General features: G+C 40.3%; 1 non-coding gene across 1 annotated transcript; it reads left to right on the top strand.

Annotated features, from left to right (window-relative positions):
* The first annotated feature begins 478 nt into the window (after positions 1-478).
* Positions 479-585, top strand: LOC148874620 (small nucleolar RNA R71). The gene has a single exon (XR_016106406.1). It is a non-coding gene; the product is annotated as a small nucleolar RNA R71 (small nucleolar RNA).
* Positions 586-18,204: the final 17,619 nt, after the last annotated feature.

Here is an 18,204-nt window from a genome sequence, read left to right as displayed (position 1 = left end):
CTGCTGTCCTCCTTGGGTCCCGTAGCTTAAGTTTGGATGATCTCTCCACCCCGGATTGTAATGATTGGAGTAAGGATCATACTTTCGTTGGGGCTGGCCCGGGAATCCTCCCATGGCATTGACTTGCTGCATCGGGCCATCTTGTAATGTTGGACACATGTCCGTAGGATGTCCAGGGATTGAACAGATACCACACACCTTGGCAGTTTGTAACTGTCCTGCTGTGAGCTGCTTAACCAAGGCAGTTAAATCAGAAATCTGGTTTTCTAAATTTGCATGGCTTACCTCATTAACCCTTCGAATGGTACCTTCTGTCCTTGTACCAAATTGCTGAGAATTTTCGGCCATATTGGAGATTAATTCCCTGGCCGCTTCAGGTGTCTTGTTCACTAGAGCTCCTCCACTGGCTGCATCGACCATACTTCTATCCATGGGCTGAAGCCCTTCATAGAAGTATTGGATTAACAATTGTTCAGGAATTTGGTGGTGGGGACAACTAGCAACAAGTTGCTTAAACCTTTCCCAATATTCATATAATGTCTCACCACCAAACTGCCAAACTCCACATATTTCTTTTCTTATATTTGCAGCCCGGGATGCAGGAAAATATTTATCTAAAAATATCCTATTCATTTCATCCCATGTGCATACTAAACCGGGAGGGAGAATATACAACCAATCCTTTGCTTTATCTCTTAAAGTAAATGGAAAGGCTATGAGTTTTACCTGGTCATCGGTCATACCGTGGGGTTTCATGCTTGAACAGACGACGTGAAATTCCTTTAGATGTTTGTGAGGTTCCTCACCTAGGAAACCATGAAACAGAGGTAATAATTGAATCAAACCAGATTTGAGTTCAAAGGCTAACTCAAGAGTGGGGTACGTGATGCATAAAGGTTGTTGGTTCATAATTGGTGCAGCCAACTCCCTTAATGTCCTCTCTCTGTCAGCCATTCTTTCTACTTCTTCGAAGATGGGAAGATCACAATCTGAATTCACATTCTTTGGTGAACGATCCTTACTTTGCTTCGCCTCCTTTCTTAAACGACGGGTGGTCCTCTCAATTTCGGGATTGTACTCGAGTTCACCTCGTTGAGAAGCACGAGTCATAAAGCAAAAGAGGTTAACAAGAGGAAGGTAATAGCTAAGAAATTAAAGTTGCTCCCCGGCAACAGCACCAAAATTTTGACGGGTTTGTCGAAGCCCTCAAAATTAGTACTAGTCCTACAATAAAATATTTGCAGTAAAAGTGGTTCTAGGTCGAATCCCACAGGGAGCAAATCAGTAATTTCTTAGCCGAATGGATAAAGTAATTGTGTGGGAAAATTAAATAACTAAAATTAAAAGAATAACAAACTAAGCAAACAAGAGAAAATCAGTCTTACCGAATTCTGGTTCAAAGGTTCGGGTTGAATCGATTGGCCATCGATCCTAGGTACAATTCAGCATTCTTGCAATTCAAGCATTTAACCTTAGATTTATTAGGATAGCCATAATAAACCTTGTGTTTTCCTAATTCAGTTGACCAAACCCAGCATTCGATCAACACTTATCACCACTCAACTGGGTACAATAGCGTTCCATGTTGAACAATGATAGCATTAAGATTTGTGAAAACAGTTAAACCAAAATAACAATAATTGAGATAGCTGCAATTACTGAATTTTGTTCCATCGATTCTTTTAGGTTGAACCATGTTAAAACATTGGTCAAAGGCTGTCATGAACAATTGACCCAAAAAGATATCAACCTAATTGCTACTTGTACCATTATTCGTGACAATTACGGATCACCGAAATCATGGATAGCAGTAGGAAAATCAACATTAATTCAGTTTGTCAGACTAATTAACATTAACATCCAATAAAAATGTGCACAAGAACCAATGAATACTTGAATTAAAAAGAAAGAAAATAAAATAACTACAGAACCTCACAATGGCACAATCGAACCTCCCCCCTTGAACCAGAAAAAGAAGCTTAGCTACTCATGATCTGCGCAATATCCATGCTCTTCTTCTCCATAGCCGAACTGCCTTCTTGCTTCTTGATCTTCTTGATGATCTCTTGGATCTTGGAATGAGTGATTGATAGAGCTGGTTCGCCCCCCTCTTTATATAGCCAAAAGAGAGGGCTATTTTCCAACTCTTTCTAGGAGATCATCTTATCTTTAGGGTGTTTTGATCTTATCTTAAACTAATCCTATCCTATCTCTTATCTAATGCTCTAATCTCAATCTTCTTATCTCTCTAGGATTACATTCAAGACTTTAGATCTGATAAAACTCTCTCCTTGGAGATTACATTCGAAATTCGGACTCTTAACCCTTGAATTCGAGTTGGGCTGCTTCAAGGTACTTCTGCGAGTTGGGCTTAAGTTGTGAAATGGGCTTGGCTGCGAACTTGCTCCGACTTTGGGCTCGTTTTCGTACTCGATGCGGGCCGAATCTGTCAAAACCCAAAACATAAAAGGTGTGGGCCTTCCTTTCATCTTTCTAATGCTTCTTGAATTGTCTAATTCTGTGTCCGGAATTGAGAGTTAAGCCCAGATTACTGACTACCGCCGAAACTGTGCAAAATCACCCGATTTGTCTTGTTTTCTTCCAATTGCCTTCTTTATTGCCCTGGATCGAAATACAAGAGTAATGAGTCCATTTAAGTGCTAAATAAATGTAAAAGAGTGAGTATTAGGGGATAAAATTAGGGTTCATTTTGGTCTCATCAGTCTATGATGCCCCTATCATCTTATGAAACACTCAAACAAGCCCAACAGCAAATGAATAGCCCATTTTCTGGTGCGTTTCCTTATTACTGAAGGACCCATCCTCATGCTAATGATGGAAGGCCTTTAAAGAGTTCATCATATGAATCTCCCTATCACTTGCACTCATATTAATTGGAGGGAACAGTTAATTACGCCCTAGTTTGATTTAGGTCAAACCAAAGTGGCTCCCACTGACTTTCACAATGCTAGATTTCAGTGGGCCTTAAATCAGCTAGGGTTCCGCACGTAACCTCTTGATGAGGGGTGGGGCCCACCACTGAGGGAGGTCATCCACTGACCAAAAAGGGACACCATGGCAATGATGTGCATTCAACCATGGTGTGCGCAAGAGCCACTATCGAATGAGCATGGGCCAAGTATTTATGGCCCATGTACGCATCACATCACACATCCATACATCTCATGCAGGGATAAATTGATCCAATCAATTAATTATCTGTAAGGCCCTTTCGAAGCCCGTTAAAATCCATAATATTATCTAGGTATATGGGCTGAATTAGGGTTATCCAGTTCGGCCCATATTGCTTAATCCTTTAAAGTGGGCTTTTACAGTTTTAACTATTTAAAACTGGGCCTTTAGAGGTTGGGCCGAATTAACCATTTAATTAAATATCAATCCTCAGGGCCATTAGTGGGAAGATTAGGGCTGACTTTTAACCTTGATTAAACCCTAGATTTGGTCCAAACAGTTTGAACCAATCTTGGTTCGAATGGGTCTAGGGTTTGATTTTTAATTAAATCCTTAATTCAATAAAATAATCTGAAATTAAATAACTGATAAAAGAAAATCAATAATCAGTTAATCAGGGTAGTTTGCACTAGTTTCTTAAACTGCAAATCATAGATAGCGAATCTCCCATCTTGCGAAATCTCCTTCTCTGTGCCGCCATCTTCGATCCAAAATTAAAACTAAATAGAAATCCTATTTCTCTTAATTATTACATCAGATCAAATGCCATACATTGAGTGTAAAAATAAAAAAAAAAATTATTTACAGACCAAATGTAAAAATAAAAAATTACATCGTTTGGAGATATTACTTCTCTGTATCAGGTATTATTCTCTCCCGTTCCTTTTGGTTCAGATCTGGTTCAGTTTAAGGTTCAAGATTGATCCTTGAAAATATGATTTTCTAAATAGGGAATGTGATTCCCAGTTGAAGGGAGAGAAAAATTTTTGAAATTCGCCCCTTATTCCGCAATCTTTGGGTATCCATGGGATGGATCTCTCATACTTTCAGTGGTATCAGAGCCATGGTTCAAATTTTGAACCATTCTGTTTCATATCTGAACCTGCGCAATTAGGGAGAAGGCGTTCTACCCAATTTGCGCAGATTTGGTTTTTGGGAAATTTGTTCCCAAAACAGATGGACAAATAATCTAAAATTAATTTTAAATAAATCTGATTATTTTTAGAATTGTTCTTTATAATTTTCTTGATTTATGGGTTGTTCGTACAAGAGGAGATCAAATTCTTGGTTTACGTAGGGAACCTGTGATTTTTCAGTTCTTGATTTATTTTGGGTCTGTAAATAATTTTTTTTTCTAGACTCAATGTATAGGTATTCGATCTGATGTAATTATTAATAGAAATAGGATTTCTATTTATTTTTATTTTGGATTGAAGTTGGCGGCACAGAAAAGGAGATTTCGCAGAGAAGGAGATTTCGCAGATGAGAGAAATGCTATCTGCGATTTGCATGTGAAACTGCATTCTGTGATCTAACCTCTATTTTGCAGGAAGGATTGTACGAACAGCCCGGTTTGACTGATTCTTGTATTTCCTTTTATCAGTATTTAATTTTAGATTATTTTCTTGATTTAAGGATTTAATTAAAAATCAAACCCTAGACCCATTCGAACCAAATCAAACTTGCCTCCTTAGACAACCCGATACAGAGGCAGTTCAATCAAATCAAACTTGCCAAAGACATATTGGACAGTCTCAGGACAATGTATGAAGAGCAGAATCGTTCTACTCGACAAAAGGTCTTGAAATAGTTCATGACCGCACAAATGTCCAAGGGTCAACAAGTTCACGACCATTGTCTTCGGATGATGGGATACATCAACGAACTGGAGGCTCTTGGATCCGGGCTAGACCTTGCAACCTAGATAGATGCTATCCTTAACTCTTTGCCTCCTTCCTTTAATCCGTTCATCATGAACTATAACATGAACAAGCTGAATGTCAGCTTACAAGAGCTCAGCAATATGTTGCAAAGAGCTGAAGAACTGATTACAAAGGATGAGCCTGTAGCCATGCTTGTTGAAGTTGGCAAGACAGGCAAGAGAAAGAGGAAGGCAAAGAAGCCTTAGAAGAAATCCACTAAGAGCAAGAAGCAGAAGAAAAACAAAGCATCGGATGCCTATCACTTCTGCAAGAAGACCAGCCACTGGAAAAGGAACTGTCCTACCTACCTGGAATCCAAGAAAAGTAACTTCGAAACTTGTGTTATAGAAACCAATTTGTTGGTAGCTTCTGCATCCTGGTGTATTGACTCCGAGGCTTCATCTGTTAGACAGTTTTGTATGCCCTTAGCTTCAATCAAATTGATGTACTTTATGAGTTTATTGTAAATGAATAAAAGTGCATATTTGATTCGTGTTCCCTTGGTATGTTTCTGTGTAATACCCTTAAACTGGACACTTATTGAGACTTGTGTTAGTTTAGAATGTTCACAGCCAGTGGGTCGGTCTGGGGAGACCTATCCTGATAAGGCTGACATTGTGGTGCCACCAAGTCGGATGGGGTGGCTTGTCTCAGCTACCGGGGTGAGACCCTAGGCACATATAGTGTGGGATTAATTGAATCTTTCAACTAGACCAGATTTCCAGTATTGCCCTGGACCTTGGAGATTGATGGGAAAAATTGGAAAGTTACACCCGACCCCTAGACTCGATTATGATACTGCACTAGGTGTCGGATCGGGCTATCTTTGATGTACCAATTAGTGAGATCCTTAGCGGGGGTCAAAATCTGGGTATGTTGGGATAATCTGAGAATTCATCTGAGTAGGTGATCATAGTGACAGGATCAGCCCCTTTGTCAGACAAAGGTAATGATCGGGGATGCACTCTCACTGTTGGAAACCAAGTCTGCCGGTAGCCTGTTTCAATCGTTGAAATTTGTTTTGCAAAGTATATTTTATATGAGATATAAAAGTATATACATTATGGTTTCTAAAATGTTTGCAAAAAGGTTTTAATTCCTAGGATCCATATAAGTAGAGAGTGCAACATTGTTCTTTGCAGCCGAGGGAGAGGTCCTCTCTTGTCGGGCAGTGTAAGATCATTAAGGGCTGAGAGGTTAAGTGTAAGACCATTGAGGATAATACATGATGGGATAATCTTGCATCTGCCCACAGTCCTTGGGTGTTACAAGGTGGCTTGGCCCAGGGACCACTTAGGGTAAGTGTTGGGCCCATAGAGCCCATTTGATGGGTTTCAGGGGGTGCACTGTCTTTAACAGTGTATTCGACTAGGTCTTGTAACAAAGGCTGGGCCGAACCCAGGTGGCTGATGTGTGATCAATGCTTGGGTTCCACGCCATACAAGGAAGCCCAATTGGGTAGCAGTTAGGAAGATTAAGTGAGCACATAAGCTTGATGGACCTGAAGCCCATTTTGAACTAGGCTTTTTATTTAGTTAATTAAAGGGGCGAATTCTGAGATGGATTAGCAGATAGGATAGAGTCTTAATCCTATCCACTCAGAGAGTCCAGATCTAAATGTGATTCAGATCTAGAAACCTCCTAATGGGATTAGGATAAAGCTAATCTAGTCTGCAGATAAGATAAGGGTTTAACCTTATCACTAGAAGAGAAGGTTGATCCAAATATGATTTGGATAAGCACCTCCTAATGGGATTAGGAGCTGATCTTTTCATGTTAACAAAAGGAAGGAGGGGGCGGCAGCCTTGAGAGAGACCAAGAAACACATCAGATCCTCTTTAGTGCTGAAATCAAGAAGAGAGAATTCTGCACCCTGCAAATACTCTCTTGTCGCCTCCCTGTTCTTGCCGCCCTGTTTGCCAGTTCGATCTCCAGCTGTGGGAGAAGTCAAGATTGGATCTTGACATCAGTTCTTTGAGAAAAGATTGAAAAGGAAGCTGTGCTCACGTTCTATCCTACAGTTTCTTGCGAAGGACAGAGTTCTTGGGGAAGAACATTGCTGATTCTGCTCCATCCTGCACTGCGCCATCTTCAGTGGGAGCAGTCTTTGGATCCTTCTTTGGGCGTGAACACCTTCATTGGGAGATTTTACTTCTCCGTATTAGGTATTATTCTCTCCCATTCCTTTTGGTTCAGATCTGGTTCAGTTTAAGGTTCAAGATTGATCCTTGAAAATATGATTTTCTAAATAGGGAATGTGATTCCCAGTTGAAGGGAGAGAAAAATTTTTGAAATTCGCACCTTATTCCGCAATCTTTGGGCGTCCATGGGATGGATCTCTCATCCTTTCATCATCCGGATTCTGCTCGAAGTCAAACGATTTGACAATAGAGTCAAAATGGATGTTCCAACTTCTAGAAGCTTGCTTAAGTTCATAAATGGATCTATTGAGTTTACATACCATGTTTTCCTGACCCGCAGCTATGAAGCCTTGCGGCTGCTGCATATAGATATCTTCAGTAAGATCTCCATTCAAGGATGCAGTTTTGACCTCCATCTGCCAAATCTCATAATCATGGTATGCTGCTACAGCTAGCAGGATCCTAATGGATTTAAGCATGGCCACAGGCGAAAAGGTTTCCTCATAATTGAGACCCTCTTTCTGAGTGTATCCTTTCGCCACCAGACAAGCTTTGAAGGATGTGGGTCACTTTGAGTGTACCCTTTCCTCATATTCGAAACCGATTTGGTTGGAACCTGATTCAGCACATAAATCACAGTCTCCAATGCGTAACCCCAAAAGGATGTGGGTAACTTTGAGTGTATGAGAAGTGACTGAACCATATCCAATAAGGTCCTATTCCTCCTCTCTAAAACACCGTTAAGTTGTGGTGTGGCAGGAGGAGCTAATTGTGATACTATCCCATTGTCCTTTAAGTTGTCCCTGAATTCATTAGAGAGATACTCAACACCTCGATCAGATCGAAGGGCTTTAATTTTTCTCCCCAACTGTTTCAGACTTGTGTCTCATTAGGTACACGTAACCATATCGTGAGAAATCATCTGTGAAGGTGATGAATTACACATGTTGATTTCATGCCCTAACACACAAGGGACCACATACATCAGTATGTATTAGGTCAAGTGTGCCTGTACATCTTTCAGGTTTTCCATTAAATGGTCATTTCGTCATCTTTCCTTGTAGGCAAGGCTCACAGGTGGGAAGATCTTCTACAGTTAGAAAATCCAAAGGACCATCCTTTACCAACCTTGTGATTCGGTCGACACAGATGTGGCCTAGTCGGTAATGCCACAGACACATTTGATTAACTGTATTACAGGCTCTCTTCTTGGGGATTTCAGCCGACGTAGTTTCGGTTATGTTAGTTTCTAGAGAAGGATGTAGAACATAGAGACCATTCTCCAGTTCTCCATATGCGATGAATTTGTTATTTCTTTTAATAGTAATCATATTACTAAAGAAGACAGAATAACCATCTACACACAGTTTTGAAACAGAAATCAAATTTCTCCTTAAATTTTGTACATCAAGACAACTTTTAGTACATTTATTCCTTCTCTAAAAATTAACTCCATGGTTCCTATTGTCGTGGCTGCAACAGTTGCAGTAGTCCCCAAGTAGAGTGTAACTTCTCCTTCACTCAGCCTTCTGCTTATCTTGAACCCTTGTAGTGAGTTACATGCATGAGTTGAAGCCCCGGAGTCAATACACCAGGACGCAGAAGCTATCAATAAATTGGTTTCTATAACACATGATTCGAAATTACCTTTCTTGGATTCTTGGTAGGCAGGACAGTTCCTTTTCCAGTGGCTGGTTTTCTTGCAGAAGTGATAGGCATCCGATGCTTTGTTTTTCTTCTACTTTTTACCCTTTATGGCTTTCTTCTGAGGCTTCTTTGCCTTCCTCTTTCTCTTGCTCGTCTTGCTAGCTTCAACAAGCATAGCTACAAGCTCATCCTTTGTAATCAGTTCTTCGGCTCTTTGCAACATATTGCTGAGCTCTTGCAAGCTGACATTCAGATTGTTCATGTTATAGTTCATGATGAATGGATTAAAGGAAGCAGGCAAAGAATTAAGGATAGCATCTATCTAGGTCGCAAGGTCTAGCCCGGATCCAAGAGCCTCCAGTTCATTGATGTAACCCATCATCCGAAGACAATGGTCGTGAACTTGTTGGCCCTTGGACATTTGTGCGGTCATGAAGTGTTTCAAGACCTTTTGTCGAGTAGAACGATTCTGCTCTTCATACATTGTCCTGAGACTGTCCAATATGTCCTTGCCGAGTTTGATCTGGTCGAGCTGCCTCTATATTGGGTTGTCCAAGGACGCAATGATGTAACACCGGGCAAGGGAGTTTTTCTCCTCCCATTCCTGATAGTCTCTCCTTCGGGCCTCAAAAGCCCTGTCACCCGGATGCTCCGTGGTAGCATTCTTTGCCACTTTGTCCAGCTTTTTAGAAGTTAGGACCAGCATAAGGTTCTTGTACCAATCGGCATAGTTTGGGCCCTTAAGCTTGTTGTCATCAAGAAGCTTTGCAAATGATCCGTTCACCATTTTCTGATAAAAGAGCAAACATCAATCCACAACCTAATTTTCTTCATGTTCATTTCTTAGATATGGATTTTAATCTACGATCCATTACCATTTATGCATTTCTGAGATTTCCCTCATTGCTCAATGACGAAGGCTACGGTTTGTCTCTGGAAATGTGGGAAATCACATAGGGTGCATGGATCCAACTGTTTCAGCTGCATAACCCCACCACCTTTCTGTGAAGGATCATATCCACTCATCATATGAGTTTTCCCTTTGGCCTCTTTAAGACAAGGTTCAGAGCCATTTTCAGGTAAACCTTTTTGTCTAGTGAGTGCTCACCCATCATATTCGTGAACGCCAAGGTACCGTGAGAGAGTTCCCATTTTCTGGTGAAGCCCCTCCCACATCAGTCTATGACGCCCTATCTTATGAAACACTTAGACAAGCCCAACAGCAAATGGATAGCCTATTTTCTGGTGCATTTCCACATTACTGAAGGACCCATCCTCATGCTAATGATGAAAGGCCATTAGAGAGTTCATCATATGAATCTCCCTATCACTTGCAATCATATTAGCTAGAGGGAACAATAATTATGCCCTAGTTTGATTTAGGTCAAACCAAAGAGGCTCCCATTGACTTTCATAAAGTCAGATTTCGGTGGGCCTTAAAACAGCTAGGGTTCCGCACATAACCTCTTGATGAGGTGTGGGGCCCACCATTGAGGGAGGTCATCCAATGACCAAAAGGGACACCATGGCAATGATGTGCATTTAGCCATGGTGTGCGCAAGAGCCACTGTCGAATGAGCATGGGCCAAGCACTTATGGCCCATGTACGCAGCACATCACACACCCAAACATCTCATGCAGGGATAAATTGATCCAATAAATTAATTATCTGTAAGGCCCATTGGAAGCCCATTAAAAATCCATAATATTAACCTTTAATATTATCTAGGTATATGGGCTGAATTAGGGTTACCCGGTTCAGCCCATATAGCTTTATCCTTTGAAGTGGGCTTTTAGCAGTTTTAACTATTTAAAACTGGGCCTTTACAGGTTGGGCCAAATTAACCATTTAATTAAATATCAATCCTCAGGCCCTTTAGTGGGAAAAATAGGGCTGACTTTCAGCCTTGATTAAACCCTAGATTTGGTCCAAACAGTTTTGAATCAATCTTGGTTCGAATGGGTCTAGGGTTTTATCTTTAATTAAATCCTTAATTCAAGAAAATAATCTGAAATTAAATAACTGATAAAAGAAAATCAAGAATTAGTTAATTAGGGATGTTCGCACATTCCATCCTGCAAAATAGAGGTTAGATCATAGATTGCACTTTCACAAACTGCAAATCGTAGATTCTATGTCTCCCATCTGTGAAATCTCCTTCTCTATGAAATCTCCCTTTCTGCACCGCCATCTTAGATCCAAAAATAAAAATAAATAGAAATCCTATTTCTATTAATAATTACATCAGATCAAATGCCTATACATTGAGTCTAAAAAATAAAAAAAATTATTTACAGACCAAATGTAACAAATAAATCAAGAAACTGCAAATCTTGCAGTTCTCCCTGTGCAAATCAAGAATTCGATCTCCTCTTGTACGAACAGCCCATAAATCAAGAAAATCATAAAGGACTATTCTAAACAATAATTAAATTTATATAAAATTAATTTTAGTTATTTGCCCATCAATTTTGGGAACAAATTTTTCAAAACCCATATCTGCGCAAATTGGGAAGAATGCCTTCTCCCTATTTGCGCAGGTTCAGATCTGAAACAGAATGGTTAAAGATTTGAACCTGGCTCTGATACCATTGAAGGGATAGGAAATCCATCACATTGATGCCCAAAGATTGCGGAATAAGGGAGCGAATTTCAAGAAATTTTCTCTCCCTTCAACTGGGAATCGAATTCCCCATTTAGAAAATCATATTTTCAAGGATCATTCTTGAACCATAAACTGAACAAGATCTAAACCAAAAGGTGTAGGAAAGGATAATACCTGATACAGAGAAGTAGTATCTCCCAATGGAGGTGTTCACACCCAAGGAAGGATCCAAAATATGCTCCCACTGAAAATGGCACAGTGCATGGTGGAGCAGAATCAATAGTGTTCATCCAAAAGAACTTGACCTTTTGTAAGAATCAACTAGACGGCTTGTGAGTACAACTCCCACCAATCTTTTCTCCAAAAAGATTGGTATCAAGATCAAATCTTAATTTCTCCCAAGAACTGGATATCGAAGTGCTGTAGGCGGTGGCCGTAGGAAGGAGGTGGCAAGAGAGTATTTGCAGGGTGTAGAATTCTCTCTTCTAGTAATCTCAGCTCTGAAGACAAGAATCTCTGAATTGCCTTGCATGTCTAAAGGCTGTAGCCCCCTCTTCCTTTTATAGACGTAAAGGGATCAGCTCCTAATCCCATTAGGAGTTGCTAACCCAAATCATATTTGGATTAGAAGTCCCTTTAAGTGATAAGGGATAACCCTTATCTTATCTACACTTTAGATCAGCCATCTCCTAATCTAATTAGGAAGTTTCCAAATCTAAATCTTATTTAGATCTTGGACTCTATAAGTGGATAGGGTGTGGGCCCAATCCTATCAGCTGATCCATCTCAGAATTCGCCCCTTAAGTGACTAATCAAATTAGCCCAGTTCGAAATGGGCTTAAGGCCCATTTAAGGTTATGTATTCATTTAGCCTTCCAAACTGCTGCCCAGTTGGGCTTCCTTGTATGGCGTGGGACTCAAACATTGATCTACACATCAGTCACATGGGTTCAGCCCAGCCTTTGTTAAAAGGGCTGGCCGAATACACTGTTATGGGCAGTGCACCCCCTGAAAACCATCAGATGGGCTCTATGGGCCCATCAATTACCCTAGGAGGTCCTTGGGCCAAGTCACCTTGTAACACCTAGGGACTGTGGGCAGATGCAATATTAGCCCATCAGGTATTATTGTTAATGGTCTTACACTTAACCTCTCAGCCCATAATGATCATAGGCAAGAGAGGTCCTCTCCCTCGGCTGCAAGGAACAGTGTTGCACTCTCTGCTTATATGGATCTCGGGAATTAAAACCTTTTGCAAATCATTTTGAAACAATAATCTATGTACTTTTATATCTCATATAAAATATATTTTGCAAAAGAAATCTCAACGATTGAAATCGGCTGCCGGCAGTCTTGGTTTCCATCAGTGAGAGTGCATCCCAGATCATTACCTTTGTTTGACAAAAGGGCTGATCTTGTCACTATGATCACCCAGTCAAATGAATTCTCAGACTGTCCCAACATACCCAGGTTTTGACCCCCGCTAAGGATCTCACTGATTGGTATTTCAAAGACAACCAAATCCGACACCTAGTGCAGTAAAATAATCGAGTCTAGGGGTCGGGTGTAACTTTCCAGTTTTGTCCATCAATCTCCAAGGTCCAGGGCAATACTAGAAATCTGGTCCACTTCAAAGATTTAATTAATCGTACATTGTATGTGCCTAGGGTCTCACCCCGGTAGCTGAGACAAGCCACCACAACCGACTTGGTGGCACCACAGTGTCAGCCTTGTCAGGATAGGTCTCGCCAGACCGACCCACTGGCTGCGAACATTCTAAACTAATGAATACATAACCCTAAATGGGCCTTATGCCCATTTCGAACTGGGCGGATTTGATTAGTCTTTAAGGGGCGAATTCTGAGATAAGATCTGCTGATAGGATTGGGCCCACACTCTATCCACTCAGAGAGTCCAAGATCTAAATGAGATTTAGATTTGGAAACTTCCTAATTAGATTAGGAGCTGGCTGATCTAATCTACAGATAAGATAGGGATTATCCCTTATCTTAAAGGGACTTTTAATCCAGATATGATTTGGGTTAACAACTCCTAATGGGATTAGGAGTTGATCCCTTTAATTCTATAAAAGGAAGAGGGGTGGCAGCCTTTAGACACACAACAACCAACAGACTCAAGTCTTGTCTTCAGAGCTGAGATCACAGAGGAGAGAATTCTGCGCCCTACAAATTCTTTCTAGCCGCCTCCTTCCTGTAGCCGCCACCTATAGCAGTTCGATCTCCATTGCTTGGGAGAAATTAAGATCGGAGCTGGATTCCAATCTTTTGGAGAAAAGATTGGTAGGAGTTGTATTCACTAGCCACCCAGGTGATTCTTGGGAAGAATCAAGTTCTTAAGAAGGACACTACCGATTTTGCTCCACCATGCACTGTGCCATTTTCAGTGGGAGCAGATTTTGGTTTCTACCTTGGGCGTGAACACCTCCGTTGAGAGATATTATTTCTCTGTATCAGGTATTATCTCTCTCTCCTCCTTTTGGTTCAGATCTGGTTCAGTTTATGGTTCAAGAATGATCCTTGAAAATATGATTTTCTAAATAGGGTATTCGATTCCCAGTTGAAGGGAAAGAAAAATTTTTGAAATTCGCCCCCCCCTTTATTCCACAATCTTGGGCGTCCATACGATGGATTTCCTATTCCTTCAGTGGTATCAGAGCCATGGTTCAAATCTTGAACCATTCTGTTTCAGATCTGAACCTGTGCAAATAGGGAGAAGGCGTTGTACCCAATTTGCGCAGATATGGGTTTTGGGAAATTTGTTCCCAAAACAGATGGGCAAATAATCTGAAATTAATTTAAATAAATCTGATTATTATTTAGAAAAGTTATTTATAATTTTTTGATTTATGGGCTGTTCGTACAAGAGGAGATCAAAATCTTGATTTGCGTATGGAGAACTGCAAGATTTGCAGTTTTTTGAATTGAATTTATTACATTTGGTCTGTAAATAATTTTTTTTAATTTTAGACTCAATGTATAGGCATTCGATCTGATGTAATAATTAATAGAAATAGGATTTCTTTTTATTTTTAATTTTGGATCGAAGATGGCGGTGCAGAGAAGGAGATTTCGTAGATGGGAAATTCGCTATCTGCGATTTGTAGTTTGAGAAACTGCAATCTGTGATCTAACCTCTGTTTTGCAGAATGGAGTGTGCGAATAGCCTTGATTAACTGTTTTTGTTTTTCTTTTATCAGTTATTTAATTTTAGATTATTTTCTTGAATTAAGGATTTAATTAAAAATCAAACCCTAGACCCATTCGAACCAAGATTGGTTCAAACTGTTTGGACCAATTCTAGGATTTAATCAAGGCTGAAAGTCAGCCCTAATGGGCCTAAGGATTGATATTTAATTAAATGGTTAATTCGGTCCAGCCTGTAAAGGCCCAGATTTAAATAGTTAAAACTGCAAAAGCCCATTTTAAAGGATAAAGCTAATGATGGAAGGCCTTTAGAGAGTTCATCATATGAATCTCCTTATCACATGCACTCATATTAGCTGGAGGGAACAAAATTACGCCCTAGTTTGATTTAGGTCAAACCAAAGTGGCTCCCACTGACTTTCATAAAGCCAGATTTCGGTGGGCCTTAAATCGACTAGGGTTCCGCACGTAACCTCTTGATGAGGTGTGGGGCCCACCACTGAGGGAAGTCATCCAATGACCAAAAGGGACACCATGGCAATGATGTGCATTCAGCCATGGTGTGCGCAAGAGCCACTATCGAATGAGCATGGGCCAAGTACTTATGGCCCATGTACGCAGCACATCACACATCCATACATCTCATGCAGGGATAAATTGATCCAATCAACTAATTATCTGTAAGGCCCGTTGGAAGCCCGTTAAAATTCCATAATATTAACCATTAACATTATCTAGGTATATGGGCTGAATTAGGGTCACTTAGTTCGGCCCATATAGCTTTATCCTTTAAAATGGGCTTTTGCAGTTTTAACTATTTAAAACTGGGCCTTTACAGGCTAGGCCGAATTAACCATTTAATTAAATACCAATCCTTAGGCTGATTAGTGGAAAAATTAGGGCTGACTTTCAGCCTTGATTAAACCCTAAAATTGGTCCAAATAGTTTGAACCAATCTTGGTTCGAATGGGTCTAGGGTTTGATTTTTAATTAAATCCTTAATTCAAGTAAATAATCTGAAATTAAATAACAGATGAAAGAAAAACAATAATTAGTTAATTATGGCTGTTTGCACACTCCAACCTGCAAAACAGAGGTTAGATCACAGATTGCAGTTTCTCAAACTGCAAATCGCAGATAGCGAATCTCCCATCTGCGAAATCTCCTTCTCTGCGCTGCCATCTTCGATCCAAAATTAAAATAAATAGAAATCCTATTTCTATTAGTTATTAAATCAGATCGAATGCCTATACATTGAGTCTAAAAATAAAAAAAAAATTATATAAAGACCAAATGTAATAAATAAATTCAATAAACTGCAAATCTTGCAGTTCTCCCGGCGCAAAACAAGATTTCAATCTCCTCTTGTATGAACAGCCCATAAATCAAGAAAATTATAAAGAAATATTCTAAATAATAATTAGATTTATAAAAAATTAATTTTAGATTATTTGCCGATCTGTTTTGGGAACAAATTTCCCAAAACCTATATCTGTGCAAATTGGGTAGAACGCCTTCTCCCTATTTGCGTAGGTTCAGATTTGAAACAGAATGGTTCAAGATTTGAACCATGGCTCTGATACCACTGAAGAGACAGGAAATCCATCATATGGATGCCCAAGAATGCGGAATAAAGAGGGCGAATTTCAAAAATTTTTTCTTTCCCTTCAACTTGGAATCGAATTCCCTATTTAGAAAATCATATTTTCAATGATCATTCTTGAACCATAAACTGAACCAGATCTGAAACAAAAGAAGGAGAGAAAGATAATACCTGATACAGAGAAATAATATCTCTCAATGGAGGTGTTAACAGCCAAGGTAGAAACCAAAAACCGCTCCCACTGATGATGGCGCAGTGCAGGGTGGAGCAGAATCAGCTGTGTCCTTCCTAAGAACTTGATTCTTCCCAAGAATCACCTGGGCGGCTAGTGAATACAACTCCTGTGAATCTTTTCTCCAAAAGATTGGAATCAAGATCCGATCTTGATTTCTCCCAAGCAATGGAGATCGAACTGCTATAAGCGGCTGCAGGACAGAGGCGGCTAGAGAGAATTTGCAGGGTGCTGAATTCTCACTTCTATGATCTCAGCTCTGAAGACAAGACTTGAGCCTGTTGGTTGTTGTGTGTCTAAAGGCTGCCGCCCCCTCTTCCTTTTATAGACTTAAAGGGATTGGCTCTTAATCCCATTAGGAGTTGATAACCCAAATCATATCTGGATTAACAGTCCCTTTAAGATAAGGGATAATCCTTATTTTATCTATAGATTAGATCAGCCAGTTCCTAATCTAATTAGGAAGTTTCCAAATCTAAATCTTATTTAGATCTTGGACTATCTGAGTGCATAGGGTGTGGGCCGAATCCTATCAGTTGATCTTATCTTAGAAATCACCCCTTAAAGACTAATCAAATTAGCCCAGTTCGAAATGGGTTTAAGGCCCATTCAGGGTTACGTATTCATTAAGCCTTCCAAACTGCTGCCCAGTTGGGCTTCCTTGTATGGCATGGGACCCAAACATTGATCTACACATCAGCCACATGGGTGATGGCCGAATACACTGTTATGGACAGTGCACACCCTAAAACCCATCAGATGGGTTCTATGGGCCCAACACTTACCTTAAGTTGTCCCTGGGCCAAGCCACCTTGTAACACCCAGGGAGTATGGGCAGATGCAAGATTAGCCCATCAGGTATTATCCTCAATGGCCTTACACTTAACCTCTTAGCCCATAATGATCATACACTGCCCGACAAGAGAGGACCTCTCCCTCAGCTGCAAGGAACAGTGTTGCACTCTCTCAAGTATGGATCCCGGGAATTAAAACCTTTTGCAAACATTTCGAAAGCATAATATATATACTCTTATATATCATATAAAATATATTTTGCAAAAACAAATCATAACGATTGAAATCGGCTGCCGACAGTCTTGGTTTCCATCAGTGAGAGTGCATCCCCGATCATTACCTTTGCCCGACAAAGGGGCTGATCCTGTCACTATGATCACCCACTCAGATGAATTCTCAGACTGTCTCAACATACCCAGGTTTTGACCCCGCTAAGGATCTCACTGATTGGTATATGAAAGACAGCCCAATCCGACACCTAGTGCAGTATCATATTCGAGTCTAGGGGTCGGGTTTAACTTTTCAGTTTTGCCCATCAATTTCCAAGGTCCCGGGCAGTACTGGAAATCTGGTCCAGTTCAAAGATTCAATTAATCCCACACTGTATGTGCCTAGGGTCTCACCCCGGTAGCTGAGACAAGCCATCCCAACTGACTTGGTGGCACCACAGTGTCAGCCTTGTCAGGATAGGTCTCCCCAGACCGACCCACTGGCTGTGAACATTCTAAACTAACACGAGTCTCATTAAGTGTCCAGTCTAAGGGTATTACACAGAAACAAACCAAGGGAACATGAATCAAATATGCACTTTTATTCATTTACAATAAACACATAAAGTACATCATTTTGATTGAAGCTAAGGGCATACAAAACTGTCTAACAATGTGGGCCCCTGAGTGTTAGGACACGGAATCTACATGTGTATTTCATCACCTTCACAAGTGATTTCTCAAGATATGGTTACATGTACCTAATGAGACACAAGTCTGAATCCTTTGAAAAGTTCAAAGAGTTTAGACAAGAGGTCGAGAAACAGTTGTGGAGAGAAATTAAAGCCCTTCGATCTGATCGAGGTGGTGAGTATCTCTCTGACGAGTTCAGAGACTACTTAAAGGACAATG

This window comes from Nelumbo lutea, chromosome 1 (assembly GCF_056320005.1).
Source record: "Nelumbo lutea isolate HS-2025 chromosome 1, American lotus-T2T, whole genome shotgun sequence".
Lineage (NCBI taxonomy): Eukaryota > Viridiplantae > Streptophyta > Magnoliopsida > Proteales > Nelumbonaceae > Nelumbo > Nelumbo lutea.
The sequence above is the reverse complement of the archived record's forward strand: the minus strand, read 5'-3'. Positions and strand labels throughout refer to the sequence as shown.